The sequence below is a fragment of the Felis catus genome, chromosome E2, assembly GCF_018350175.1.
Source record: "Felis catus isolate Fca126 chromosome E2, F.catus_Fca126_mat1.0, whole genome shotgun sequence".
NCBI classification, from domain to species: Eukaryota; Metazoa; Chordata; class Mammalia; order Carnivora; family Felidae; genus Felis; species Felis catus.
In genome coordinates, this window is record NC_058382.1 from 46,037,446 (window position 1) to 46,055,118 (window position 17,673).

A 17,673-nucleotide genomic window follows, 5' to 3' on the forward strand; every position below is an offset into this window, starting at 1 on the left:
ATCAATTACAAGGATTCCATTTCAGGACAATTCAATACTTGACACACCAGCCTACCAGATCTAAGGTTAACATAAATACAATATTTTTGAGTAGTAAGGCAAGACACTCTCTTTTGGGGCTTCTGAAAGCAAAAGTACAATCTAGATTCTCCTTGAAGCATAACTCATTCACCCTCCAGAGGCCACCTTTGGAAGGAAGCATGTTAGTACAGATGGCTATCACTGGAGAAGAGACTTGTGGTTTGATCTAACAATGTGTCATCATTGTTTTAAAAATAGTGGACCAAAGTCTCCTTCTGGGGAAGTGGGGGAGGAGATGGAAGAAGGTTGTTTGGTTCAACACTAACACTTGGAGGCATGGGAAGGGGTTGGGTAATGAGTCATCATATCTGGTCTCATGGAGTAACTGAGACATTGAACAGCAGTCATTGCAGTGGTGGGTAGGACATAGCAATAGCAAAAGGTCTACTAAGGTCTTAAAATCTTCTCATATGCCGTAGATTGTTTCTCCCCATTTGAAGTGAATACGAGTAATGTAGGGCGTACATGGAACTCAAGAACAAGTAAGCCAAAAGGCCTATCAGAAAACTACCATGCCAACTAATGAATACCAAATATAATTTGAACATTAAGACTCATAACCACTTGTCCAGGTTTCTTTCTAGCCAAATGTTCTGTTTCATGTTATTTAGACAGTGCCTTTCAAAGAGCCTTTGTGGGATATGGTTTAATCAGGAGTGAGACCTCTCTTTTCCTTATAAATGTTTAAGTCCCTGCTACAGTTCTTTAAAACCACAAACACATGTGGAAAACTATCTAAGATGTCAAAACACGAAGTTTGATGAGTTTGACAAAGGGATCAATTGCACTGTCTCCAAGGTAGGTTGGTGTCAGGTGTTTTAATAGGTAAATTAATGTGCTAAAGATCCAAATGAAGACTGTAGCCCCTTCAGTTTTTTAACAACTTTTTAATTTCAATGATATAATTAAGAGTGGCTAGTATATTCAGAGAGTGGTGCAGTCATCACCACTTTCTAAGTTGAGAATATTTCCAATACCCAAAGATGAAACCCCATAGCCATTTGCAGTTACTCCCATTCTTTCCTCCCTCCTTCCCCAACCCTTGGAACCACGAGTCTACTTCCTGTCTCTATAGATTTACCTATGCTGGACATTCCATGTGGATGGAGTCCTACAATATGTGGTCTTTCGTGACTGGCCCCTTTCACTTAGCATAGTGTTTTCAAGGTTCAAGCACATTTAACATGTATCAGTACTTCATTTCTTTATAGCTTCACTTTTTAAAAACTTCTATATGCACACTACCATTGCACAGAGAGCTGGAATGTCAGCTCAGAATAGATGTGTTCACTTGCTGACTGTTGGACACTAGCCCGGTATTAAACTTAAGATAATATGATTCATTTTCTTCTGGTCTGCCATGTAGATTCCTTCCAGATTCTCAAATTCTTGAATGGCCCCCGCACATAATAAGAGATATTATTCTTTATGATTTATTTATGTGAGGAAATATAAAGTATCATTGAAAAAATATTTTATAAAAATAATATTGGCTAATCCCAGCGTTCTGGATTTTGTGAATTTTTTTTCCTGGAAAATTGCTTGGAGGAGAAATGACCACACATTATATAAATGCATTGAAACTTTAAGGAGGAGCTAGGTATGAAACAAGAAAAGCTCGGAGTCAGAAGAGAGGTGATCTGTATCTTACTACTGTTCCCACCACTGCAAACCTTGAGATCATGGACATATCACCTAGCCTCTTAGCTTCTGTGTCCCCATCTGTAAAATGACCATATCTCTTCCAGGCTTCAAACCTTCACTGGTACCCCCACTGCTTGAGAATCAAATGCCAACTTGTTAGCATAATCATCTGACTGTCTCCTGATAGGGTCTCAGCACACATCTTTGGTGCCATCTCTCCTATACTTGCAGATTTGGGCCACACTCCTTAGTACTGGCATGTGTGCACCTCTCTCTGTGCTAATCACTCCACCTGGCATGCCTTCCTGCCTTCCCCTTCCAGAAATTCGTCTCCCATTCTTCCAGGCCCTTCTCAGATGTCCCACTTCTCTGTGGAAGATTTCTCTAAATTCCACAGGAAGAGTTATCAGATTCACCCCCAGATCCTAAGGCACTTTGTTCATACTTCAGTTGGAGTCATTATCCTGTTGTGCCATAATCATTTGTTTCCACATCTGCCCAAGCACCTCCATATCAAATCTTCGGCACTCTTCACAAACAGCATCTTTAAGTACCCAAACCCTATCACCATGTCTGTGCTATTGTAGACTTCTTTATAAATGTTTATTAAATCTATAAACTAATGAATTTGAGAGAATTGACCTTAAGTTAATCATTTACTTCTCTCTGTCTTCATGTCAACATCCTAGACTAAACTACCATATTGCCTCTTGCCTAGACTACTCTGGAGTGCCCTCTTCTCCTTCCTTCTAACCCATTATCTACCCAGAAGGCAGAGAGGTTGTGTGAGAGTCACATGGAAGAGATTTGCAAATTCTAAAAGCACTATACACATATAAGGTTTTTAATTGTTTAATTTAATGCCTGTCCAATTTTGATATTTAGAATAGAAGTGGTTAAGGGTAAATGTTGCATTCTTTAAGATAATTGGAAGCATTCTGAGCTGTTACAAAACTGGGGCTGAGAACTATAGAATGCGTGATTGTTTTCTCAAGCCTGTGCTCCACACCCAGAACCTGGAAACTAACTTCACCCTTTTGGTCTTCATTAGTATCCACTCCAGAAATTCTATAGTTCCTGCCAATGACCCTGAAATCATAGAGTTCAGGTGAAGCCTCACCCATTCTATACTTCCTCCCACTGGCCTTTTCTACTGTGTGTAATGTTGAGTGTAGTGGCTAATGTCACATCCATTCTAAATCAGCAGGACACTTTCCTTCTGCCCACTTTTGTCACTGTATTCTCTTCTCTCTCTTTCTCCATTCTGCTGTGCTCCAAAGTCTGCTTTCCTTATTTAGTTTCTGCTTTGGAACTACTCCATAACTTCTTATATCTGCGTTCTTCCCATAAAATTGACCTTATTCTTTCTTCTGCCAAAATTTTTGGCATCTTCTAATAATATACACTGTAAATAGAAGTATGAAATTGCCAGTACACTGTTATTCCAACCTTTATAACTACCCCAAAAGAAGTTGCTGAAATTAAAATGCTCAAATCCATCTGCTTCCCTCCATCTTAGATTAAGGCACTGTTATATCTTGTGCCTGGACCATTCCAGAAGTCTTCCTGTTTACATTCTTCACTCCTATAGCTCATTCTCCATACAGAATTCTCAAAGATCTTCTTAAAACAACAACAACAAAAAAAACTGAATCATATCTATCACACTTCTTTGCTTAAAATCCCATAGATGGGGTGCCTGGGTGGCTCAGTCGGTTGAGCGTCCGACCTCAGCTCAGGTCATGATCTCGCAGTCCGTGAGTTCGAGCCCCGCATCGGGCTCTGTGCTGACAGCTCAGAGCCCGGAGCCTGCTTCAGATTCTGTGTGTGTGTCTCTCTCTCTCTGACCCTCCCTCATTCATGCTCTGTCTCTTCCTGTCTCAAAAATAAATAAGCATGAAAATAATAAAGGTTAGCATTATAAAATCCCATAGAGTTTTCCCATAGCATATAAAATTGAGTTCGGCTCCCTAATCTAACCTATGACCTCTATGTGATCTGGCCTTGACCTCCACCTTGTCTTTTTCCTCTCTTCCCTGCCACAAGCAACCCCAGTACTTTGTACCATCTATTCCTTCAGCTTGAAATGTTCTTCTTTCAGTCTCTCCCACAACCAGCTCCTGCTTTCATTCATTTCTCAAATCATATTCCATCTCCTTAGAGAGCCTGTTTCTGCCACCCAACCTAAAGTAGCCCACTGTAGAAATCAGGCTGAGCAAGGTTGTGCTGTGGTAACAAGCTTTCTAACAGAAAAAAAGATTTGTCTCTTGTATTATTTTACTAGGGCTGCCAAAACAAAATACCCCAGGTTGGGTAGCTTAAACAACAGAACTTTCTTTTCTCACAGTTCTAAGAGACTGGAAGTCAAAAATCAAGGTGTCATTAAGTTTGGTTTCTCTTAACACCTCTCTCTTTGGTTTGAGGATGTCTTTTCCCTCTGCCCTCACATGGTCTCCTTTGTTCACACTTATCCCCAATGTCCAGTTGCATGTCCAAATCTCCTTTGGTTACAAGGACACCTGTTATATTGGATTAGAGCCCACCTCAATGGCCTCGTTTTACCTTAATCACCTTTTTAATGGCCCTATCTCCAAATATAGCCAGATTGTGAGGTTCTGGGGTTAGGGGTTCAACACACGAATTTCAGAAACGTAATTCAGCTCATAGCATCTCCCTCACTCAGTCTGCTGAGGGCCCAGATAACTCTCTATAGCTCTTGCTGTCCTCCATTCTTAGAAATCCATGCTCCTACCATTTTGACACAAGGCATGTTTCACAATTGTCACAGAAGGGTTCAAAAGTTCTAGAGTATGTCACCCTGAAAATTAAATGATCCAACCAAGGAGTGTTATGAGTCACACCTATTCCCATTTTGCTGGCCACATCACATCACATGGTCATGCCTTACTTCAAGGTAGGTGGGAAGTACAAATTTTAAGTGCCCAGAAAAAGAGGAGAATGGATTTTGGTGAATGGTAGTAATGCCTACCATACTCAAAGATCAATCCTGCAACCTAGGGCAGAAAACGAAACACTACCAACTTGTCCATAATGACTAAAAAATGGGCTGAGCCTTTTGCCCTCCAAGAATGACATTGATGCTTAAGGAAAAATCAATCTAATAATATCAAGTCCTGATTTCTCGGTGAATTTCAGAACCCTCCAACTCAGTTGCTTCCATGCATATTAGTCACTTCCTGTTGTCCTAGTCCATTAGGTCTAGTCTGGATACATTTGACTGCCTGGCCAGTCCAAATGTTCTTGTCAGCCACTCTCGTCCCTTTTCACTCATGTCAGAACTGTTACCATCCATTGGATTTTCTCCTGGGCCAATGTCAACCTGAACCATTCTACCCCACACTTGGACCCAAGTCATAGACCCCTGGTAAGAGAAGTCATCAAAGCAAGTGAATGTGGCCTCCCATGGAAAGATACTGTGATACTTCAAGGAGACTCTGCAGTTCCTGAATAGATATTGAATTCACTTGTTCCATCTTCTTAGCCCCAGGCTGGCCCATCTCTGCTATCTACTGATGTCCCTTACTTTGTGAGAGAGACCATCAGGGAGCATTGCCCAGCTTATCCACCCCTCTCCACTCCCACCTTCTCCACACTCCTCATTTCCCAGCTTCTGAGCTCTTCAGTCCCTTCTCTATGCTGCTTCCTCTTTTACCACAAGACATACACAGTCTCCCCTAACTTGCCAAATTCTGCACTCAGTTTTGCCTTTTACTCAAACTGCCACCTGTATCCTCCTTCATTTCTTGGTCAAACTTCCTGAGCAGGTGACCCATACTCACTGCTTCCAGTTATTTTCCTTTTACTCCTCTGCTTTCCAAGCTTGTATTCTGCTGGAAGATTGTCAGGGCTTTCTACTTCCTCACTTCCTGCAAATCCACCTTCTCCTTGGCTTTGGGAATCCCACATTTTGCTGACTCAGCTCCCACCTCTCCGACCATTCTTTCTGTTTGCTGCTCCAGAATGAAACTCTAAGCCACTCTAAGCAGATGGCTGTCCTTCTGTCCCTCAAAAAACAATGCTGCTTTTTTCTCTGCATCTTTGCCCTCACTGTTCCCCCCACCAAGAATGGCTTCTCCACTCCTTTCATGCTATCCAGGTCTCACCAGGCCCTAGGGAGATCCATTCTTCCCATTAATTCTTTACTCCCAGTCACTGTGATCAATCCTCCTCTGAATCTAGAACATCTAGACCAGGGGTTGCTTAACTCTCTTGGTAAAAGACCAGATGGTGAATATTTTACACGGACTATATAGTGTCTCCAGAATCTATCATATCTGCCATTGTAAGGAGAATGCATCCATAGACAAAATGTAAATGAAAGGGTATGACTGTGTCCAATAAAAATTGATTGATTGATTGATTGATTGATTGATTTATAGGGAGAGAGAACATATGTGTTCATGCAAGTAGGGGAGGGGCAGAGAGAAAGAGTGTGAATCCCTAGCAGGCTCCAATCTGTCAGTGTAGAGCTCCACATGGGCTCATTCCCCCGAACTGAGAGATCATGACCTGAGCTGAAATCAAGGGTCAGATGCTTACCCGACTAAATGACTCAGGCACCCCCCCAATAAAGCTTTATTTACAAATACAAGTAGCAGTCCAGTTTGCATCCATAGGCTGTAATCTGCCAACCCCTGATCTAGCTTAAATTTTTAGCCTTGTTTTTTTTTTTAAAATAGCATGTTACTTTGCACATATGAACATCTTCTCATCCAACTAAGTTATAAAGTTCTTGGAGGTAAAAACTCTTTTTCATACTAAGACTATGTTGAAATCCACTTAGCAAAACTCTATAAGCACTGGTAGGTATTCAGTAAAGAGAGGGAATGAGTGGTCGATACAGCTGGGTGCTATGTGGTTGGAGCGCCCAGCAGCGTTCCCAGAACACATTAGGAGTTCAGCATTTTTTGTTGTCATCCCTCCTAAAAATCACTTCCCAAATCAAGGCCTGTTGAAAAAGATTGGAAACCAAGAGCAACTCTCCCTACACACGCCAAAGCCACACAACATTCCCAGGTTTGCTCTGTAGTTGCAGCAGGGCATCCTTTTCCAAATTTCCTGCTCACATTTCAGAACCACGGCATCTTCCTATCCCCATCCTACCTGATGGAGCCATACATCTAGACATACTACTTAACCTTATTATTCTGTTATGGCACATTTAAATGGGACACTTTCTTTAAACCTAGCTGCCTCGCCATTAAACTTGTGAAAAGTATCTCATAAGCTGCAAAAAATAGTCACGAGGATTCAGATGTCCTCTCTCTTCTCAGTGCTCTCTGACGGATTTCATCTGTGTCTGGGCTCCCCATACACCTCCGTGTCTTTATTATGCATGCCAGGCTGGTCTGCTGGCAGGTCTCTGGCCTCTCTCCGTCTTCGAGCTGTGTGCACGGCCAGTGCTGACTGCTTACTGAGTAGAGGTAGATCTGCCGGCACCGAGTGAAGGGAAGCAAATGAACTGTGAGGGCTGGACTTTGATGCCTTTGGTTGGGAAATCACGAGTTTTATTTCCAGCCTCTACCTCTGGGGTTTTTATGTGCTTAACGATTTCATACACTTTGTAGTTATTTTGGTCCTCAGGAGGGAACATGAGTGTAGCTGTCATGGAAAGTTGATAGACACCAGAAGGTTTCTCTCTTCCTTTTTTTTTTTTTTTTTTTTTTTGCATACAGTTTACCATGCTTATGAGGAGATGCTTACCCACCATTTTGGGGAAAGAGACAAAGCTGCTATTTTGTCAGTAGTTAAAATACAAAACCAAACGAAAGGTGTCTAGCAGAGGAAGGCAAGTTGAGCTGCCTGCCAGACCTGCTTCCCTGGGGGCATCTAAGAAAGAAAGTTCTGGAACAAATATATCCAAGCTGTGTTCTGCACTGGACTCTTCCAAAATAGGTTTTAAAAAAAAGTCATTGACCTATTGGTTAAGAGCTTATCATTCTGAAAATTATGCTTTTCTCTGTTGCTAACATAGCAATGGATTATTGTTGCCTGTCACACATTGGCTAGGGCAACAGGGAGTAACAACAATAAATAAAATGTAAATGCCCTCGATTGAACATATCCATTTACAACTATTACCTCATTTAATTCTGCCAGCAACCTGAGCAAGTCAGGTACTGTTATGCTCCCACTTTCCAGATCAGAAAACTGAGGCTCAGAGAGGTCACCCAGCTAGCCATTGACAAAGCAAGGTCTTTACCCCTGAGTTGTCCTGCCTCTCCACTCTCGGTTTGTTTATATAGATTTATGAGGAAGCTGAAGCATGTTATAGAACCCTAAGAAATAGTAAAGAATGATGTTCTTCATCCTAAAACTCAGGGAAAAACATGGTGTTTGGAGTGGAGAGAAGGATATTTACAAGTGGTCTTTGGCTTTGCTCTTTGTCCTCGCACTTGCCCCTGTCTGCTGGTGTCAGAGCTCCATGTCCCCTCTCCTCTGCCAGCCCAAGAGCTCCTGGAGCCCACCTCCCCTCTGCTGGCACCCGTGCATCTAGAGCATTGTCTTAAAGTAGGTACCAGTAGGTAAAGGCTGACATGTAGAAATGACTCCTCTGACAGTGGGCAATTGTCATTTAAAAAAAAAAAAAGTGACAATACCAAGCTCACCTTCGCTGTGCCACGTTTCCAAAGCAGGAGACTTTTGTGGCTGGTAAGGCCACAAACTTTATGGGAATAAGCTTTTTAAATAAAGCATGACCAACCATAGAGAGGTGGGAAGGAGGGCAGAATGAGTGAGGGGAGCAGGAAGTTGGTGGGGGCGGGCGGGGTTCGGGCATCTCACAGCTGGTTTATGATATCACTTGGAGCCCACAGTGGGATTATATAGCCCTGTAATTCCCGGCTTCCTCTTCTGTATGCTGTAGCAGTGCTTGCTAAACAGCAGACAGAAATCAAGCACGGGTTGGTAGGGAGGGTTGTTGGGATAATATCCGCAGAATTATCGCCACCCCTCGACGTCAGCAGGGGAAAAATTGTCACTACATTAAAGGAAACATGAAACCAGATTTCCAAAGGAAATGCTCCCCGCTAACTCTGAAGTGATATGATGTGGATCTGTGGCTGTCAATGGACTTTTATATTCAATAAATAAATGCTGTGTAATTTGCCACCTTCATCGTCATTAGAGTATTTTATTTAAGTGGCAGTAGCTGAGCTATTCGCTACGGCAACAGCTCACGGGTTTGGTTCAGTTCACGGTTGATGTTTTCTGGAGCCAAGGTACTGCAGGCTCATTTGGAATGTGTTTTTTAAATAAGGAGTCATTAGTCTGATGGGCTGATTTGGATGATGAATTCCATATCAAACAAGGCTCAGTGTCTGTCTTCTGAATCTCAGGCCCACAATTTAGACACAGAGCTGAGGATCTTTCTTTTTCAGTTATTGTATCCCTGTGGTTTTTCCCTTTTCCAGACCTCCAACCTTTTCCTCCTCCTTCTTTTCTCCCTCATTTGTACTGGTTGCTAGTCTCTGTCCAGCTCTCTCTGGAGATAAAGACTCGCTTTAGCATACGGCGCGTTCTCCTTAATGCAACCGAGTTCACTCTCATCATTTTAATAGTGGACCTAAGGTATGTTGCCATGTGAACAAGCCATCACGTCACCATAGCAACCAGCCAGATTGCAGCACACCAGTCTGAGGACTGGACCTTTTCTACCACCCACCCCCCCTTTCTCTTCCTCGCCTGGGCTCTTTCTTTTGTTAAATTTGCTGAAGTGCTCACAATAGGAAGATTCAGTCTGCTTTTTCAAGCGGGGTTTCGTTTAAACCTGTAAATTGTTGTATAAACAGAAAGGCCAGCGTGGCACTAGACTTACTTTCAAAGACGACTTGATGAGGACTTTGAATGTGGACCCCACCCCCACTCTCTGCCATGCCTTGCAGTTTGATCAAAAAAGGGACGATCACACGTATTGGTGGCATTTGGACTTAACCAACCCCCCGCCCCTGAGTTTCTTCTTAGCTTCCCCCAGCAGGGACTCCGTGACTCTCCCGCGCAGGCCTGGTGACCATAGCTAAGCCCTCAACTACGCTCGGAAGCCCTTTACAGTTTCTGAGCTCGGTAGGACCCGAATTAGACCCAATTAAAGATGTGGATTCTCCTTCTCCGTTTCCTATTGCCAAGTAACCTGTGCTGGTTCCAATTCCAACCGCGTGGGGAGCGCAGGGATGTTGAAAGGACAAATGATAAAGGGACGTGTGTCGTGTCCGCCTGCCCATATTCATCAACGTTGCTTGGCCTCTGATGCTCCTAACCTTCTCGTCTTTGTTCGGGGAAGCATAAAGAATCATTCTTCCAGGGCCTCACATCTTTTCCCATTTCATCCCCTGCTCTCTTGTGCATGGTGCATCTATTACCTGCTCCGCTCCTCGTCCTCGCGCATCTCCTCCCCTCCCCCGCGCCAACACAGCACCCCTCCCCTTCCGCTCCTCGCCCCTACCACCGCGTTTACTGCTGAGCGTGTGTGCTGCGTATGGGTCCGAAGGCGGACTCAGCCGCCAGCGAGCCTCGGTTGCTGGGTGGAGTGAACTGCCCTCCATGGGCACCAAGGACCCGTTCAGCTCTGTGCATAAAATTACAGCAAACAAGCTTCAAATAACGCAGGACACTTTCATAATTGATTTATGCAGGGGCGCTGAAAGTTCTATTACCTTTTGTTTAGCTCAGGGGGCCTGACTCTATGCAATCCATTGCTGAAACTAATTACAAGATATAATTAAACTGTGACACAAAGATATTATACCGTTAGTTTACTAATGACACCGCGAAGCTGTACCACCAGCACAGGACAGTGATTACGCTTCATTTATTATTTATCCTTTTGCTAAATGAGACGCTGACATTTTCAAAAATTACTTTGAGGTTTCTTAATTGTCGGCAGCAGGATGGACTAGAAGGAGATCTCCTTCCTCTTAGTTACTTATCCAAACCTCAGAAGCATTATTAGCCAAAAGAAAAAAGAATAAGGGGGTGGGGGGTGGGGGCAAAAACAATCACCCAATGGTAATAAGTAAAGCCTAATTGCATCTTTGGACGTTTTTGAGTTTTTACAAACAGCGCTCCGCGGTAGATAGGGCTGCTGACCCAGGGTTGAGGTCCGGGGGAGAGAAAGCCCTATTGTGAGATTCAAGGTGGCTCTTACTCTGTAACTTGCACAAGGGCAGGTGGCCCTGGATATGTGTGGGAAGAGGCTGGGCGTGAATCGCCGGAAGCTGACCCCAAGGCCTTTTCCGGGAGCCCGTTTCAACAGGCAAAAAGCAGGTAGGGCTCTGATGTTAATATTATTGTTGGGTTTTTCTTTAACAACTTTTCCCCTTATTGATTTCCCCAAACAAAACACTTCGTTAGCAATACTGACAGGAAAACGTTTGCATGTGAGAAAAGAGAGGTCTGCTTATGGTTGGGACCAGGGCTAATGTGATTCTAGTTTGGCCTTTTCTGTTACATCTTCCATGGAGGGGGGGATTTCCTGTAAGGACCCACATGCCCCAAGTGGATGCTTTTTCTTCATTGAAAAGGTTTCCTGCCTCCTTTTCTTTAATCGTCAGTAGCGCCCTGGCTATTGGCAGAAAGTACCCTAGAGAAGATTGGGAATAGTAATTCCCTGCATCAGCTTTCAGGACTGGAATTCTCTGGGCCCATTTATCTAGAATCCCTCCATCTCCATGTACGGGCCTTGCTTTATTACCCTCTCATTCATCGCATTCTCAGAACAATAAAAGATTAATTCACTGGCTGCCGTTTGATGAGTTTTTGATGCCGTGAATCTGTGTGCGCACGGGTGTGTCTCCTTATGGCTCTTCTGGGTCAGGCATCCTTCAAGGTACTGCTGGCCCCGAATGGCCACTAACCTCTCGGTAACCCCAGTGGTGATGCAATCACAGCGCCCACTGGCCGGCCTGAGACGGGGTTTAATTTCTTCTGAGTGTAATGGCATCCGGCATCTATAATTATGCTATTTTCTCTCCTGTGCTGATTAAATACGATTTACCCAGAGAGCTAAATGATGAATATTTGAGTGGAGTGTGTTGAGCCAATAGCTGGTAAAATAGCCACAATAAATAAACTTGGAGGGGGGAAGGGGCTGAGTGACGGCTACGACTCCGCCAGGTAGCACAGACAGGTGCAAGTGGAAAGAGAGCAGGATTAATGCTGAAGCCAGAACAATACCCACCCACCCACCCACCCCACCTCATCCCACCCCAGCTTCTGTTTAAAGGAAAAGCAACCCTGAAACCTTGGAAATCTCACCTTGAGATCTTACTGAGCCCAGCAGCAATTAAACAATCAGACCCCCACCCCACCCCACCCCATCAATATCATGGTGGGGGTTGTTTCCAGATGCCCCTCCCCCCACAAAGAATACTCTTTATTCCCTAGCATATAGCTGAGAAATGAAATTCAATATCACCTCTTCCTGACCCTGGACCTGCTCATCCCACAACTCCTGTGTTTATTAAAAAGAGGCCTGGCTCATCTCAAGCTTCCTCTGTCTGTGTCAAAGATTCTCACAGATTGAGTAAAATGTCTGTGCTCTTCTGATAAAAGGACGGAGAGCCTGATACCCAAGTCAGTCAGGAAAGCCTTGCAAGCTTTTCCCTATTCTTAGCCCAAAACACAAAGAATCTTTAGCAATGGCACTGCCTTTCCCCACCCATATTGTCATTTTTATGTGAGATTACAAGTTGGGTATTTGTGTTTATTGGTCGGGAAGGAAGGGTGCAAGTGGAAGCCTATACACTTTGCACTATTTAGAAGTATGGACGCGGAGGTGATTCAAATTAAACAGTTTATCAGCAATAATTTACTGAGGTCACAGAAGTGATAGATCTAGTGAGGATGAGGAATCTCCAACAAGTATAGGACAAGGTCCTTTCTTTCAAGGCACATAGAGTGTTATTTGGCAGAAATGAGCCTATACACATGGAACCACTTGAGAAGAATACCAAATAGTGAGAAGGAACCATTTGAGTATCAGGTTGTAGGGTAGAGATTACCTATATCCTCTGAGATCAGAAAAAGAACAGGTCATTGTGGATTGGGGGCAACAGGGAGACCCATTGCCCATGCAGTGCCCCTTGAGTGGGTGGATAGTAAAGGGCTTGGGGGCTAGGGCATGGGGGCAGATATAAGGACAGAGATATGGAGAGGCTAGGTTTGCAAGAAAGAGAGACAGCAAATGTGTGTATAAGAAGCCCAGTGTACCGTTGCCTTTAGATTCACTTGTTTAAGACCCCACACTTTCTACGTATTCCATTTTGGATCCTCTAGATGATATTCATTGATGCTCAAGGTTATCCTGCAATGGGAAATAGGTTCACAATGGAAACCTTCCCCTGGGGTGAGAAACCTGCTGTCTCTGATAGAACTCCTAAGGTTTGCATCAGATTAGAAGCTCCTAAATTTGTTTTCCTCTTCATGTCCACTCTCTTTGTGATGAAGCATCCAAGGAAAGGAGAGACCAGCCTCTGGGAGCCTCTCACAGTGGACCAGCCAGTGTGGGCCAACTGATCATGGCTCTCACTGGGGATGCACCTGGCAGGGGCAGCCTGGGCAGCAGCTGTGGATGGTGAATGAGGTTGTGTCTCGCTTATCTTTGACTTTCAGGCTTGTCATCTCCTACTTTAGCGGCAACACCTTCCTTCTTGCAACTCCCAGGGGGGCTGCAAATGGATTTAAAAGCTCCTCTTACATATAACTGTAAACGGGAAGTGAGCGGGCAATGACATCCTCATAGGGAAATATTCTTTGAGCATATGTTGATGCATACAAAGAAAATACCATTTCCTTAGGCACTTGGCGTTTGTTAGCCATTTTGCTTTCCTTCCTTCTTTTGCTAACCTTGCTTTTTTCTTTCTTCTTTACTGCTGAAGGCTCATATAATAAAACCATTGTATTTCTGTTTGGGTCTGTTTCAATGCCTTTTTTTTTCAATACCTGGTCCCATGGCATGTTTTTGTGCTGCTTTTGTCTGTATTGTCTTTTTGTTTGGAAATTACGTGAAAGATGAGCCACCAAAAGAGAATACACTTTGGATGGTCCAAAGAGATACTGGTATTAACGGATATCTGGCAAAAGCGAAATTTAAACTGAGAATATCAAGGGTTTTTTTTTTTCTCTCCTTGAAGGGCTTAGTAAACCAAAAAGTAGAAATGTTATCACAGGAACTGCTGAAATCAGGGAAGACTCCCAAACCTTGGGAAAAATAACGGTGCACATGTTTCTGCTTTTTCTTTCACCAGGTAAGAGAAGCAGAGAGGAAATTTCATGTAGTTGGATTATTTTGAACATTCTGTATTTGAAACCCAAATTCTCCAGTGAGTGGGGAGGGGAGGGGTGGCAATAACAGTTTCCTCTTCTTGGAAAGCATGAAGTATTCAGTGAATTCTTTCTCAGCTGAATTCAATGATAATGGGGGAAGCAAAGGTATTGGATCTTTTTGCCTTTGATCTGTTAATTATTGAGAAATGTCCTAAAGTGATAGAGGCTATCTGGAGGGGGAGACACGGCCATGTGGTAGAGAGAGGAGCCAAGACGTGTCATCCTTTCTCCCCAGCCAGCTTGTCCTTTTCCTGCTTCAGAAGGTTCCTTCTACTAGTCTCCTAATTTCATGCCACCCAGTCAGGAAAACATGCCACAACTGAAAGAGCAAATGGCTCCAGAGAACTTCACAAAGGAACTCAGACTATATAGCCAGATGGTCAGAGTTTCCATGCTGGTTTGGCCATTTATTGGTCATGTGGTTTTGAGCAAGTCACATGATATCCGAGTCTCTGTTTTCTCATATTAAAATGAAGATAATGATTGTACCTACCTGCATTAGTCAGGGTTCTTCATAGGAACAGAACCACTAGGGTGTGTGTGTGTGTGTGTGTGTGTGTGTGTGTGTGTGTGTGTGTGTTGAAGGAGGTTTATTATAAGAAACTGATTATGAAAGCTAAGGGGTCCAAAATGTGCAGTGTGGGGTCAGCAGACTTGAGACCCAGGAGAGCCAAGAATATAATTCCAGTCAAAAGGCCAACAGGTGGATACCCAGAAGGGCCAGTGGCGCAGATAAAGTCCAAACACAGTCTGCTTGAGAATTCCCTCTTGCCTGGGGAGGCCAGTTTTCTTGGTTCTATTCAGGTCTTCAACTGATTTGGTGAGGCCCACTCACATTATGGAGGGCAATCTGCTTTACTCAAAAGTCTACTGATTTATGTGTTAATCTCATCCAACATCACCCTCCAGGCTGACACATGAAATTAATCAGCACACTACCTCATAGGGCTATTGTGTTTCCCGGACACATAGTATGTGCTATGTAAGTGTTGTGGCATCACTACTATGCCGTGAAGACAATGAGAATTATTAGTAGCACTGTTACTGATACAATTATGGAGTTTAACGTACCAGGTTTCAAAGTCCAGATCTACCATGTAGGAGTTGTGTGACCTTGAGCAGGGTCTTCAGCCTCCCCAGGTCTGTACTTCCTTACCTGTAAAATGAGGATACAAAGAGGAAGTTGTATTAAATGAGTTTATATAGGTAGAACATTTGGATCTGTGTTTCACACATGGTAAGCACTACATGAGTATTTTCAGCTGCAGTTAATATAATCGTGCTGATGAATATTACCATAATTACTATCGCTACAGAATATGACACATTTCTGGCCTTGGACAAGATCCTCACCCCCTAAGGCTCATCTGTACAATGGGGATGCAGGTATAGCATTTTAAACTATGTTTAATTATAGTAAACATTATACAAGTGTTTGCTACTGCAGTTATGATGATGATAATGAATATTGCCATTATTAGCATTACTACAGAACTTGGTACTTTTATTAGCTGTTGCTTTGAACAAGGTCCGCAACTTCCCCCAGTTTGCATTTGGGAAATGGTGTTAAGTTGAAAGGAACAAGTTAGGCAGAGCATGTGAAGCAGTTGGCACTGTTCCTGGCCCATGGCCCATGGAAAGCACTCAATGAATGTTGACCACTCTGCATTTATTCATGTGTCAAGCACTGGACACTGGAACACATTAGTGACAACACTACTGTCTTGTTTTCTCAGCTCTCTGTTCACTCTATTGCAATCCTAACACGCTGCCATTAAGTTAGTGATGGGGACCATATGATGTCCCAAGTTAGCCACCCTATTTTCATACAACTCTTACATTTAGAAGACTTTAATTTTCTTGCTTGGAAATTATGTTAAAGAAGATAAGTTATCACTTAAAATCAGTGGTTAGTGCTAGCTCTGTGGTCTCGGTCCATGCAGAGCACATTTATCCCTCTTCTGGGTGACAGCCTGCCAAATATTTGAAGACAGCACTCACTTCTCTCCTAAGTGTTTTTGTCATCAGACTAAACATCTCTATCTCTTTCACCCTTTTGTCACATAACACAATTCCCAAACCTCTCACTTTATTGATTTCTCTCATCTGGACCTACTCCAGGTTTTCAATGGTCACCCTAAGATATGTCATAAGGACTGCAATGAGCCCTCCTGATGGGCACACTTGCCCCACAGAGAACTGCTACCTACCTCATCCTGGTACAATGTTAACTTATTAAGATATCAAGTGTTTGCAGTAGCTCTTTTAGCAATCCCATCCAGCCTCTCCTGTTTTATTTTAAGCTGTAATTGACTCACACCCTTTATAAGTGGACCGGTCATAAGCAAGACTATCTTCTTCCTGCCTCTGACAATTGAAGCTTTGAACCTATGTGTGCATGTCTCATGGTCCAGTCATATTTCATCTTAAGTTTGGCCTTTTTTCAAAATACTGAGATATAATGACAGAACAATTATTATATTTTTATTAGAAAATTATTTCACACTTACCGTAAGATATTTGGGAGACAGGGAAAAGTGCAAAGAAGAAAAGAAGCATCATCCATTTGTCACCATCACCAATGACTATTGTTGGCATTTTGGTGACTTCCCAGACCTGTCTCTTGAGTTGTATTATGTGTCATGGTATGCGTGCATTTGTCATTGCAGAATTGGGATCACATTGTATATAGAGTTTGGGTACCTTATTTTTTTCATTTAATATTAAACTGTGAGAAATTTCCTACATAATTAAATTATATTTGGAAATTTGACTGCAAAGTACATCCTGTGGACATATGGATATTCCATAATGTTTTATTGGGAATAAACATTATTTCCAAGATTTCTGTGTTAGAAATAATGCTTTAGTGAGCATCTTTGTCAGGGTTTCTCATTCAACCTCAGCACAGTTGACTTTTGGGGGGCTGAATAATTCTCTGTTGTGGGGGCTGTTCTGTGCATTGCAGGATGTATAGCAGCATCTCTGGCCCCTCCCTACTAGATGCTAATAGTACATTCAACTCCCCACCGAGTCATAATGATCAAAAATGTCTCCAGACATTGCCAAGATTCCCTTAGAGCTAAAGTTGCCCCCGCCTCATAGAGAACTGCTAGTCTTTGTCTCTTCAGCTGGATGGGAGAGGGGGGCGGTGAAAGAGGACAGTACAAACAATCTATCCCAACTGCAAAGAGTGAGGGAGTGCGTTGTCAATAGAACATTTAAAAACAATTAATAAAACCAACTGAAAATTTGCCCATTTTTTATTATCATAATGTGCCAATAATGTCAGCAATGACATTCTCCCTCCTCCCAGGGTAGAATACAGATAGGTACGATCATTATTCACTTCCATCACTACCACCTCCAATGGTTTTGCCATTGTCCCTTTAAAAAAATAGTCCCAAGGTGCCTGAGTGCCTCAGGCGGTTAGGTGTCCAACTCTTGGTTTTGGCTCAGGACATGATCTCATGGTTTCATGAGTTTGAGCCCCATGTTTGGCTCTGTGCTGACACTGTTGAGCCTGCTTGGGATTCTCTGTCTCCTCGCTCTCTGCCCCTCCCCCACTCACACTGTTTCTGTCTCTCTCAGGATAAATAAAGTTAA

At 43.1% G+C, this 17,673-nt stretch overlaps 1 long non-coding RNA gene across 1 annotated transcript in view; it reads left to right on the plus strand.

Annotated features, from left to right (window-relative positions):
- LOC123382255 overlaps positions 1–17,673 on the plus strand; it is a 316,064-nt gene that overhangs the window by 116,420 nt on the left and 181,971 nt on the right. The window lies entirely within an intron of this gene.